Genomic DNA, 13,504 nt, shown 5'->3' on the forward strand with positions numbered 1-13,504 from the left:
ACAGCATTTACATTTCCGATTAACCTTTCACAAGAAGCTGTGTTTGTACCCGGGCTGGCATTGGAAGCTCAGCCAACATTACTTCAGTCAAGTCGCACCCACAGTAACACTGTCCTGCTTGCTTTCAGGATGAAGATCAAACCCTCCAAGACCTACAGCTCTGCTCCCAAGTCTCAGCCTCGCAAATTACCCTCATTTCTGCTGACAGAAAAGGCTAACTAGTACAGCTCTTGCTTTAGACGCAAAGGAAAGTGGGAAGTGAGAAGATATCTGTGCACACTGTAGGTAGTTAAAAGCATTTTTCTTTCTGGCTGGTGTTAGGCAATATATCCAAATTACTTATTAAAATCCAGGTCCAGTCCAAGGGGAAATCATCCCATTTACTTCGAGGGCTACATTTCTACTTGTCAGTTAGTGCTTAGATAGGAGTTACCATCTTTAAAGATTGCGTTTAAAATACAAATACTTGCTAATATTAAAATAAGACATATATGAAATAGCAACTGTTTCGAATAAATAGTTATTTCCTTCAAGCTCAGCTTTTCAGAGAAGCCTGAAATGGAAACCAAGTAATCAGCCACAGAAGCATTAACTTCATCTTCTTGTTGCTCCATCTGAGGCCTGTCTGTTTATGGATTTTTTTAAGATTGTTGCAAAATACAAGGAGGGGTTTATTTATTTGTTTATTTTTAAAACTAAAACTGTTAAGACTGAAAATTGAAGAAATACAACACTGGATGTTAGGAAAGTCACAGCAATGCACACAAGAAACGAGAGCAAAAGAAACATATACAGTAAACTTGCTTACAATTATTTGATCTTCAAGAACAACCAACACTATTTTAGGAGCAGCCGCTTGCTTCTCCTCTTTCCTTCTGCCTCTGGAGCACCCCCAGCTTGTTAAAAAGATTTTCTCTCTGACCTACCTGCTGTCAGCAGCCAACAGCAGCTTTCCAGCTCTGCATCTTTCTCTTTCCGCTTCCTGAAATTCGCTGAGAAGCACTGCCTGAAAAATTATCACCACGTTCTGTAATAACAGTTTTGGGAGTAGGTGAGTGACAAGAAGATCTTCCAACCCCCTCTGATACCTGTCCCCTCCGTGTGGGCAACTGGAGATGAGGAGCCACGTTTTGTAAAGCAGCCTAGATTTGGGAGACACACTTAAAGAACCGAGGAAATCACCCTGGCTCTGACTTGTTTCCATCATACAACAAAGCTGGCACAGTTCTGTTACAAAATAGGGAGTTATGGCTGTTTCCTTCTTGTTTCTCAAACTAAAATGAGATGTGGCACTCCAAAAATGATTTTGATCTAAACGGAGTACAAAATTTTGCAAAAAAAAAAAAAAAAGAGAGATGGTTGGAATAAACCTCAGAATTTCCAAATACCAGCATAACAGAAATTTTGACTTTTCTATCCAAAATATCCTTCTCGGTTCTTTAGTCTGGGAAAACATGAAGCAATTCAATGAGGTTACAGTGATGCTTTGGTTTACTGGGGGAAAAAAAAAAAGTTTTTTAATTCTTTCCACAGTTCCATTAAACATTTTCTTCACAGGAGAATTTGCTGGAATAGTTAATGTGGAATAAAATATTCCACAGTACCCGGTCCAGGATAGAAATATTCAGATGCAGGTACCCAGCTGTCTTTTCCTTATTTAGTTCATCCCATTCACGGAATTACATTAAGCTAAAATGAACTTTCGTTTGGAGGAAGGTTCCAGGAACAGAGACGTTCAGAAATCGATTTACATTTTAAACAAACCTGAGCTAACTCCAGAGCAATTTCCTAACACTGGGTCTTTTTTTACTGCCATATGCTACTGGGAGGAGATGGAAAATAGACATACAAAATCCCCCAGCATCGTCTGAACAGCTTTCAAAAGCTGTGCAGTCTTGTAGTGAGTGTTCAAGAGAAATCCCATTACGGCATTGGGCAACTTTCCCTTTTAGAGATTTGTTTCCCACAGAAAAACCCATGGGAACAGGACGAACAGGACGATAAGCAGAAAGACCCAGATTGTGAAATCAGATCCACGCTCTTCGCTCTTCCTCCTGCTGGGCCAGGAGCTGGTGGAGGCTCCGTCCTCGGGAAGGAGTTCACACCTTGCTCCCCGACAGCCAGTTTTGAGGGGGCTTAATACTTTAAGCTGAGAAAAAAAATGTGGTGAAGGGGCCTATTTATGATTTTGCAAATAGTGCAGAGAAGTTACACAAAAAAACAAAATAAACCCTCCTTGCTTCACGCAATATAGGAAGCGTCTGGCACCCAACTGCATCTGGTAGGAGGCAGATCTAAACCAAACAAGTGGGAGCATGTCCTCAAACACTCTGTAATTATGCTCTGGATCATCCAGAGGCTGAAAGTATCAACAGCTTTAATATATGACTAGCTAGACCGAAAAAAACCCCAAACAAATGCACCACAGACTTGGTCTGAGTATTAGAGATGATGGTCTGCTTGCAAGAAATCTCAAATCTCCCCTGGTTTGCAGCCAGGGCAGGAAGGGAGAGGATCATCCTGTGCCTGCTGCCTTCAACGTTGGGAGTAGGGCAACGAGCAGCTGTCGTGCTGCTGTGCAGAGAACCGATAAAAGTTAGGGGATTCAGCTGACATGCAGATCTGGGAATGGGTTACAGCAAAGCTGAAAAGCTTCTCAAAGCTTTTGGTGAGGTTGCAATTAGGTCTTTGGAGCTGCATATTTTATCCCTCCCTCCTGCACACTCCTGCAAGCACGCACTGCCAGCACTGCCTGTTGCTGAGCTGTGTGGCTAAGGAACGGCAAAAACCCAGACATTCACAAATAGTAAAAATCCGTGTCATTAAAAGTTGTCTTTCTGCACACCTGCTGCAAGAACCCAGGACAAACTTATTTAACACCACAGACAACCACATACATTCCAACATGCAAGTACTTGCCCAGCTTTATATCAGGGATGTGTTTCTATATTATATCAGACTTGCTAACGCACACAGGGCTTGAACAGCATAGCACAAGGCACTTGAGAAAGAGGCAAAACCAGAATTATGCCGCAAAAATCTGAAAATCATGCTCTGTTGTCAGAGACTGGAAAGGAGTCCCACAGCAGCACAGCTGGGGACTTCCCATCTATATTTAGGGTGTTGCAATCCTACCCTCTCACCCACACATTCTCAGCCTCAGCGGGATGCCAGCCCTGACATTTGTGGAGCAGAAAGCGAGCCTGCTCCCTACACCCCCTTCCACACCAGCGTCACAAGTATCAGCTCCTGGGTACGGGCTAGAGTATGTGGCAAAGCAGGGTTTGTTGGCACATCACTTCCAGCTACTTAGGTGCTTGAGAAAAAGGTTAAGAAGTGACTCAGCGCACTCAGATGCTTGATAGCACATGGCATTAAACCTACACGCATAGGTTTGCTCTGCACACAGAGCCTGACCCACAGAGTGGGCTTTGATAACCTCCCGTGCTGCAAGCCCCAACAGGATTATTCACAGCCCTGTAGCTGGTAACGCTTTATGTGCACGTCCCAGTGAGCACCAAGGTGGTATTTACTGTGCAGCATTTACAGTGCAGTGCCTGCACACATTCCAGCACTTCCAGACAACCGCAGCGGGGACTCACATCGATTCCCTGTCACCCCACCAGTGCTACAGGAAGGTGCACCCTTCGCTGCTCGCACATCCCTTTGCCCCACACCAAAAGAAACATTCAGTTTAAGAATAGAAACCTGATGCTCTCGGCTTGTCTGTTCACATAAGCCAGCCCAGCAAGCTCAGGTGGAGCTTTTTGTTCTCGCTTTCAGACGTACTCAGACAACTGTCAGACGGCGCGAGGCTTTTTTTAGCGAAGCCGCACGTACACGGAGCGCTCCCACGTACGCCGCTCATTGTGCCTCTTCTTAATACTTTCCATCTCAGTCACTGCTGCACACCAGGATATGCATATTGACATGTGCCCTTCCCTTTTGATTCATTCGGGGTGTCATCGCGCGCAGGTACAGGTGTCAGCACGGCAGCACCCGCGCGTCCCCGTGACAGCTTCCTGAGCGGGGCAGGACAAGCAGGGTGGCGAGGAAACAACCCCTCACTGCTGCCAGAGCAGTGGCAGAGAACAATCACGGTGCGTTAATTAAGCGAGTATTTAGTAATGCTCTGTCGCAAGATTATTTGACAAGGTTTGGGCAAGCGAAAATGGAAAGTGAAAGCTGGAGACCTCGAACCAGATGTAGATTAAAAGCACGTTGTACTCAGGCAGCATTGCTAACTTGTGGGATCTTTTTTGCTTTTATGAGAACCCTCAGTTGCCGGAGTTGTGGTTTTACATGACAAATTATATTTTCTGTTTAAAGTATGTTTATAGCCTTCTTGGTTGCAGAACAAAGGCTGAAATACAACTTCCAAAAGCACAAAAGACTATAAGGCTAATAACCTCCTATCTTCTCCAGACTCAAATCCTATTTAAAAAAATCTTTAATTCCTATTATTTTGTGTGTTTAGGACTAACACAAAATGGTGCCATGTCATTACCGCCGCTTGGAGCCCCTGCTGCAGCAGCGTAGGAGTCTGCTGGGAGGTGACAGGCTCTCACCACTGTGGAACATTTAAAAATTATTATTTAGACCTAGTTGCAGAGGGTCAGAGCCAGACTTTCAGCAGCCGCTTCTAAAATAGCAACTGTTTTCCTTGGTTTATAAATTTAAATACCATTTATGGACACAACCCCACAGACAGGGGTGGGATCCCCTTTTGATGTATGAACCTCATGTTTCAGACCGAGAGAATGAAATGAAACTGCCAAAATAAAGGCACATCATGGAAAAACCTCCGACAGACAGCAGAGACGATATATGAGCATGGAGCTGCACGCACATCCAGAAACAGGCACCGCATCGTTGTTCCCTGGACATCTCCCGGTGCTTGAGCACCAGGGGGGAAGCAGCCCCTGGTCTTTGTTGCCATCCCTGGGTGACGGCTGCCAACCAGCACCTGCCAGCAGCGGTGGGACAGCGGGTCCCCAGGCAGCCTGTGGTCATGGCAGGGTCATGCATGAAGCGCAAGAGAATCAGCACAGGCTGCTGCAAGAGTAGGCAAGAATCGCCTGGATGGGGACAAATAAGCAATCGCACAATTAGCGCAGAAATGAAGCAGGCTGCTGCCTTCGTCACGTCTCCAGGGAGCGCGGTGACACCCGAGCGTGGTCCCTTGCCGGGCACCAGGGTCTCACCCTTCTCAGTACAACACCTTGTGCTTAAATACACTGCAGCTAGCATGAGGTCTCACAAATGAGGACTTTTCGTGGGTAATCCTAGGTGTAATTAGTGCTGGCCTGAAGATTTTCAGCTTTTTTTTTATTTGTTACCACAAGTGGGGTAACAAATAGCATTAACTGCATTTAGCAGCACATTATTCTGGCTTCCAGGGACACTCCGTGGAGTAAGGCAGGGAGCTGTTACAGGTGCCCAGTCAATTCCAGGGTAAAGGCTTTTCTCCTCCCCCCCCAGTGTACTATCCAGACCTCACACCTCCATCTAGACAGAGTTAGGTTCTGAAGACATGGATGCATCTGGCTTAATTATATTTGGTTTACCTTTTAATCACACAAAAGCTCTCCTCCCTGTGGATGGCACTGAGAAGAAAAATTTAGAGAAAGAAAAAATAAAGTGCAAGCAGAACCCAAAATTCAAACAATTTACACAAGAGTCCCCGAAACTGCCCATTTTTAAACAAGTGTTGCAATTTAGCTCTAAACCTTATTGCATCTTTGTAAAATAAGTAAGCATAAGATGTATTTGTATTTTCTATCTAAACATTTCAAGAGCCAGAAAGAGGATGGGGTAGGACTGGGCACACAAGAAGTTAATGTAAGACAACATTATTTATAGATTCTCTGACGAATGATACAAACAACTTTTCTAGCAGAAGACTTAAATTCTTGCCATACTTTCCTTAAAGACTTCAAGGACTTTTGGTTATTCTTTCGGAGAAACTGCTAGTGTCACATACAAAGCTCTGTGACAGTTTAGCAAAGTGCTATGAAGTGACGGTCTCCAGCGTCAGTTCACTCTTTGCTGCCGTCACTGCAATCTGCAGAGGAACTGGCTCACGGATAAATTTCAAAGTAAGGGAGGAGTTTGACAGCAGATGGAAGAGTTCATTCCTGTGAGCCACACAGATCGAGAGCAGTGCTGCAAGCCACTGCACGGGAAGGTAGGAACATATTTCCACCCCCTGTCATAAGGAAACACAGGTTTTGTTTTGGGTTCTCTGACTCCACCACCACCCTGCAGCCACAGAAGATTTCTCTGCATGCTACATGAATAACCAAATCTCTTTGGTCTGTGCAATGTTGTGCACTTTTGCCTTCAAACATGAGCAGAGCCCCGCTTGTTGACAGAGGCTGTGGCTCCTTTCCCGTATCAGATAGATTGCTTGTACATCAGAGATTACTGCAAAGTCCAGACCAGACCATTCTTGTTTGGGGAGAAAATGAGAAAGCACAAAAGGTGACTGCGGGTTAGGTTTATAGACGTACTGTGTGATGGCAAAGCTGAACAGAAACTAGAGAACGCAGAAGGGCACCAAAAAATACCAGTTCCATGTGGATTTCATATGTCACCTACCTGCGAATGATCTGCACAGACAGGGGTACAAGTTGGCCGCAGTCGTGTCCAAACTAGGTCAACAGTACACATTTGAAGTGTCTTTAGAAATCAAAACAGGACTTGCACTCTAGATTTAAAGACCATGTTTTCAAGGATATATTCAGGGAAGACAAAGTAAAATTTTACAGAAAACCACAATTCAAGCATTTCTTTTGCATGCCCAGTTTTGTACCCTGGACTGTGTTCTTTTGACACAAATGCACATGCACGATTTATGCATTGATGCAATATCTATTTGTGTAACACACAATGCTCCGTGACATTCACCAGAAATTCTCGAGGAGGAAATCCTGACTTTGTGCAACCATCCCTTCCTTCCCCCTCTCTGTACAGTGCAGAACGTACAGGGAAGGTCCTCTGCCATCAGCCGTACATCTAACAGCCCAGATCCCTTCTTATCTACTTCCCCATATGGTTTAGGTTCACTTACAATACATACACTAATTTTGTCAGAAGCAATTTCATGGCATAAAATAGAGGCTACCTTTGCTTCATCTCTCTCGTCTTGCTCTCTCCCAGTGTGCTGTACATCCTCTTCTGCTTATGACACAAACAGTAAATATGAACATTTAATGTGCTATTTAGTCTCCGCTTTTTGAAATAGCCTGCTACTTCTAGCTAAGTAGCTCTGAATGTTTGTGCTGGCTCTCTTGGAATATTCCAAGAGATGCAATAGCGTCAGTAGATTCTCACTATTGACTTGAAAATAGTTTAAGCCTAGCCAAGAAATTTTGGACCAAATACTTCTTATTTTTCTGACAGAAACAGTGTATCTTGATATACTTGCTCATGCTTTATCCACCCGTTGTGACTGTTACAGTTTGTAACTGGGATTATCAGGTCTTGGAAAATGCAGGGGAGGGAATGGAAAAACCCTAGAGCTCCTGATTTGGGATTTATCTTAAATGCATTGATGGATGCTGATAGCACGTAGGCACTCAGTTACACTGAAACACCCACCACCACTGAGACATCTATAAATAAAAGAATACAGAACTTTGCTTTTCCACATCCAGCACATTTCAAAGGGGGCAAATTACAGTCTCATCTGTTATTACTGGGATTTCTACAGTGAGTATTATGCTCAAATAGTATTTAGAGTAAAGAGACCATATTTTTTCTGCAGCTGGAAATGCCGGTAATTTTGAAAGCAGGTTTCATTATCTACCTATAATCAGTTTTTCAAGTATTACCCGTTTGTATGGAGAGGTTTACCCCCGTCAGTGTAAACTAGCAATGAGCCATTTGCAGTCAGCAATGTCCATTTGTGAGCTATAACCCACATGCCAGCTAGCATCTGCTGTCCGCCCACTTCTGCTCTGCTTCGTAAACACTTCCTGGCGGCTGGAAGATAACCTCAAAAATACATATTCTGTACAAATCTACACCTTCTCACATCCCTATTGGGTTTTCTGAGCTGTGCTGCACACCTCCCAAGCACAGATGTGGTGTGCTGCCTACCAACTGCAAGCATCGCCGACAAAGTCTCTTCCTGACTGGAGGTCACATTGTTGTACAGCGAGAGCCTTGCTAACGCCACGAGTGATTTATTATTGGCTGGAGATTTTGATCTGATAATGTTATTTGTGTTGGTAGATTGCTCAGATGTCAGGATTAGTGCAAGACACTAAACAAGGAACACAGTGTTCTGCTCCTATTTACGTTTCTCGCCATAGTTCCCTCAAAGACTCATTAACTTCCCCTGTCAGACAAATGACACTCAGCCTCAGGTCCTTTATACCCGCCTCTTACACATCAGAAGCTTTTAGACAAGCTTTAAATCTGATGGAAAGCTTAAGTATACACATAGAAATGCGTAATACAGGTATTTATGTCAAAATCGACGTTTGTTGATGGCTCCTGACACAACTCAGGACCTCGAGCCATCAGCAAAACACAAGGAGAAGCTCCATTGACTTCATGGCATTACTCATGTGCTTTGCTAGACCTAAGGTCTCAGTGCTTCCCTTCTGGAAATTTTGAAGTGACATTCATGAAAGTCAGACCTGATTCTTGCCCATCAGATTCTGGCAAAGGGACACCTACATTTCACAGGGCAGGGTGGTCTCTAGCATGCTCAGCAGCTCTGTACTGCAGAGCCCCAACCTTCTGCAAATGCTCCCCCCCGACAGGGATTCTTCTGGGACCAGCATTACTGCAAGCAGCTGGAAGGATGATGCAAGAAGAGATCTGCAGAGAAAAGCCTGCAAAGCAAATGCTTCTCCGTGCCTTATTCTTGGGGCTGTGTACATACTCTCTACTTTTCCTTCTTTGAATTAAGGAATTATAGGCCAGGTTGGATGACGCCTTGAGCAACCTGGTCCAGTTAAGGGCATCCCTGCCCATGGCAGGGAGGTTGGATTAGATGATCTCTAAGGTCCCTTCCAACCTAAGCCGTTCTAGGCACTGTAGCCTCCTCCTCTTAGAAGAGCAATTGGACCTCTGGCCAGGGTTGGGACAGCATCCGCTTATTTTGCCACTGACTGTGAAGCACTGCGCAACTAAAATGCTAACACCTACATACCGACTGCAAGGATCGTAACCACCTGCAGGCAGGACACGAAACGGGGAGAAAGCTGAGGCTGATTATATACAAAACCAGATCTATTTAGTCAAAGGCTGACGTTTTTACAGAGCTGCTTTCCAGCGTCCAAGTGCGCTCCAAACACAGCAAAATTTCCACTCCTTCCCTTTTCATATGCGCTCCAGAGCTTTCCAAACCATTCACCTTTGGCAAAAAACTTCATGCCTGGCCCCCGCGAGAAGGTCAGCTTATTTTGAAACATGAACAAAACTCTTTCAGTTGCTAAAGATGTGGGGCAGCAAATGAACTCACTTTTAGATGCGAGGTTTTTTTACTTCATCCTTCCCACAAAATTTGTGCACCTACTTCCTTAAAATATATAGATCATGTTTTTCATGAGACTTCTGCAAATTGGTAAATGGAACTACCCCCTCATAATTAAAATATGTAACAGGGAAATTGTCTCACATTGCTAGATAGAATGACTTTTTTCTTTTAATTTTTTTTTGTTCTTAGCAAAACCTATTTTAGTCCTGTACTTTTTGTGCCATTGTCAGGTTTTTTATGTGCGCACACTGACATTTGCATAATTTCCATGAGGGAGACTGAAATGTTTCAGGGAAACACAATGCAAAGTCCAGGAAGAGAAAACATTTCATACGAGGAGAAAGGAAACAACAGTGCCAAGGTTAACTGGGGAAGTATTTTCCATTGTGCCACGCAGGGCTTGCTTCCCATTTCTGGCTGTATTCATCCTGACACGTACCCTCTAAATGATGCTTTTTCAACAAACTGGTGTTTTGACCAAGCGTTTCTGCACAGTTCCTCTACAGCCTGTCAGCAGAACAAGTACAAACAGATGCAATGCTAGTAAGACTCGACTCTCGTGACTTTACTGGAAAATCCCTCTGCGCAGATCAGGGTTTTCCAGCCATCTCCCTGCTCTCAGACAGGTTGCCCAGGATCTGCTCCGGCACTTGTCAGACCCTTTTGTTTTAACTCTTCATAATGGCAGAAAATGATCCAGAAAAAAAAAAAGTTTTATATGTTTTATATTATGTTAGAAAGATAAATTGGCTCAGTTCTGGTTCAGAAGTAGTTCAAGGATGGGGCAGGACTACATAGCCAAAAGCAAGAAGAGGAAAGGGCAGAGGAAGGAACAGGTAGGGCAGGGGAGAAAAAAAAATAGCAAACCAAGCTGTTGCAATGGCAAGGCTAACATGGTAAACAATGCTGAATAACTAAAAAATGTCATCGAGATATGACCCAGGGTCATGAATTTGGATGAAAATTTTCCTCCACTTTGAGGGCTGGGCATCCAAGAACCAGAGTCCCCAGCCCCAAGGACACCATCACAGTGCACACCATTACCATTATTTCCAGCTGTCCCAGTTACACACAAAGTCAAAGACAGGGGAGATGCAAAATAAGAAAGCTGGACATTTTAAACAGAGTAGCTTCATACATACAGCCTGCATCTCAGCTAGCCCGCACTCATCTAAAACCAAACTTTCTTTACTCATGTTACCAAGTTACCCACCGTATCCAACAGCTTGGAAATCTGGAGTTGGAGAAAAATCAGAAGCAGGGAGGCTGCCAGGAGAGATGCTTAGGATGACGCTTTCTCTTGTATTACCAACACAGCTGCAGTTTGTTTTACAGTTATCCTACAGTTAGAAGTCACACAGAAATGTAGCACACAACAGAAAATGTTCATCTTGGGACTGAAAAAAAGCATTTGTGGAAGTAAATAATTCTGACAATGTATATAAGAGAAAGAATTGTATTCATGGCACACTGTTGAAAAATAATTAACTAAATATACGCTGATGACGCAAAAAGATAAGGTCAGAGTTTAGAGCTGAATCTTTAAACTCCAGTGCTTACACCTAGTTATTGCCCAGTGGTTTTTGTCCACACTTCTGGCACATCAGAATTACTCAGTATTATTGTTTTTACCACTCCTTCCCTACAGCTATTCACCACGACATAGGTTCTGACAATATATATAAGAGAAAGAATTGTATTCATGTCACACTGTTGAAAAATAATTAAATATACGCTGATGACGCAAAAAGACAAGGTCAGAGTTTAGAGCTGAATCTTTAAACTCCAGTGCTTACACCTAGTTATTGCCCAGTGGTTTTTGTCCACACTTCTGGCACATCAGAATTACTCAGTATTATTGTTTTTACCACTCCTTCCTTACAGCTATTCACCACGACATAGGTGAGAAAGGTGACCAAGGACTCAAATACTCGAATTCTGTTCCCTAAGAAACCTCGGCATTTTGGACAACACAGTGTTTCTATACCTTTTTCTTCCTTTTTAATAAATCACTCTTTTTCAATCTTTCTAGCTTGTTTTCTTCATTTCAGTTATAGTATCTGTATGGGAGATGGGGGCCCAAATGAATCTTATATGCAAAGGAGCATTCAATCTCACTGCATTACAGTAGAAAATAAGTCCTTAGGACTTCACAGGGACACAGTCACTTCACATTTATTATACCACTGTACCGTCTTCATTTATTTTTCATAGCTTTCTTGCACACCTTGAAGACGAAAATCCCATTTATTTTTGTGGTTTAGAATGCTTTTTTCATGATCACATTTCAAATACATTCCCCATACGTAACTTGATCCCTTCATCTTTTGGTACAGGCTGAAGAATTTTTTAATCCTCTCAGGAATCTGGATTTATTAAAAGTAAAATGCAACAGTAGGAAAAAAAAAGACTGAGAACAAAAAAAAAATAAAACCCCAAGCTGGTCTTTGATACAGAAGAATCAGAATACTGACTGCACTTGCAACACTGACTAGAATTAATGGGTATCACACATTTCAGCCACCCAGCTCAGAGAGCTGGTAAGTCCTTAAGAGAACAGTTTTACTTCTCCACCAAATCGAACCCTAAGCAAAATGCTGCGATGCTTTGCTTCTTGCTTGCAACAATCTTATTTTTCTTTTAAAAGAACACCCCTCGCCCTATAAACAAGGAACTCAAGCATTCATGATAATATAATTTAAATAGAACAGGAATAGTTTAAAATTGGGTTAAAAAAGCCTGGCTTGTAGCACTTAATGGAAGATGGAAATTGAAGTAGTCAACAGAGAAACATTATACTTCACAAGGGAAATGTTCTAATCTATTCTTAACTCACTTTTATCAATAATTCCCATAGCTGGCTTCTAGCCATCCAGATGAATAATTTAGAGTCAGGAAAAAAAGCAATTTGGACAGACATTATCCACATCTGTAATTCATCTGCCTTGCTATATTAAGTCATTCACCTGTTAAAAACTAATTTACTAGTATATAGATGAATATGCTTAAAGGTCGCCTGGCTAAAAATAACACTGCCTCCAGGATTTTCTATACTGTGAAATACATAAATTACCCTTGTCAGTATGCTGCTATAAATAGGCATTGGCTTGTATTTCTAGAAGCAGACATTTTAAAGTTCAGTCAGGGGTTACGGTTTGCAAATACAGCTTGAATATCTTTGCAGCATATATGAAGGTGAGCATTTTGTTTTTAAGGACACTTTATTATTGCCACTATTCAGCAAAAAAGCTATCAGGGTCATCATATGTGCATAGCAGTACATCCCCAAATCTACAAGGGCTTTTGGTTTGTTTCCACTCCAAGCTCTCTTGGGCTAGTGGGAATGTGTCTTTATTCCATCTTGAGCATCGTGAATAACAGTATTTGCAAAGCTGCCCGTGTGCATCATAGCCTCTGTATCACTGCTTGCTACAGCCCTGGTAGGGCTCAGAAGAATATTTATTGTTTGTTATTATAGACAGGATGGAAAAAATGCGCTTTGACTCTTGGGAGTCCGAGATGACTTTCAGTTGCTTAAAAGAGGCAAAAAATTATTTCCATCTCCAATTTACCTCTGGAAATCACTGAGATGTAGAGTTAACTCTACAGCTTAAGTCTCCAGTGGGCAGGACATCACCCTTTGGTGCCACTCAGTAAAACCTTACTAGAAATGAGTGAAGTTGTCTACGTACAGCCACTGTCTCGCAATTTCCTTCTGCTAATGAAAATGCAGCAGAAAAGCCAATGTGGCAGAATGCCAGTTACACTAAATACAGAACGTGCAGCTAGTAAGCTTCTGTCCATAAATTAAGCTATCTGAGGGTCAAAACAGCAATGGAACATCATAATTCTGGTGTCAACACTATGCCAAGTATTGTCAGAAACAGAGAGGTTTTCTGCTCCAACCAAACAGATGGAAATTATGTTTTTGCATGGAGATAAAACAGGGCTCCTGCCCTGGAGCTGACTGCACAACTTCATTTCTTTGCCTGAACTGAGTCTTTCAACCAA

This window comes from Apaloderma vittatum, unplaced genomic scaffold, assembly GCF_000703405.1.
Source record: "Apaloderma vittatum isolate BGI_N311 unplaced genomic scaffold, ASM70340v1 scaffold10430, whole genome shotgun sequence".
Taxonomy (NCBI): Eukaryota; Metazoa; Chordata; class Aves; order Trogoniformes; family Trogonidae; genus Apaloderma; species Apaloderma vittatum.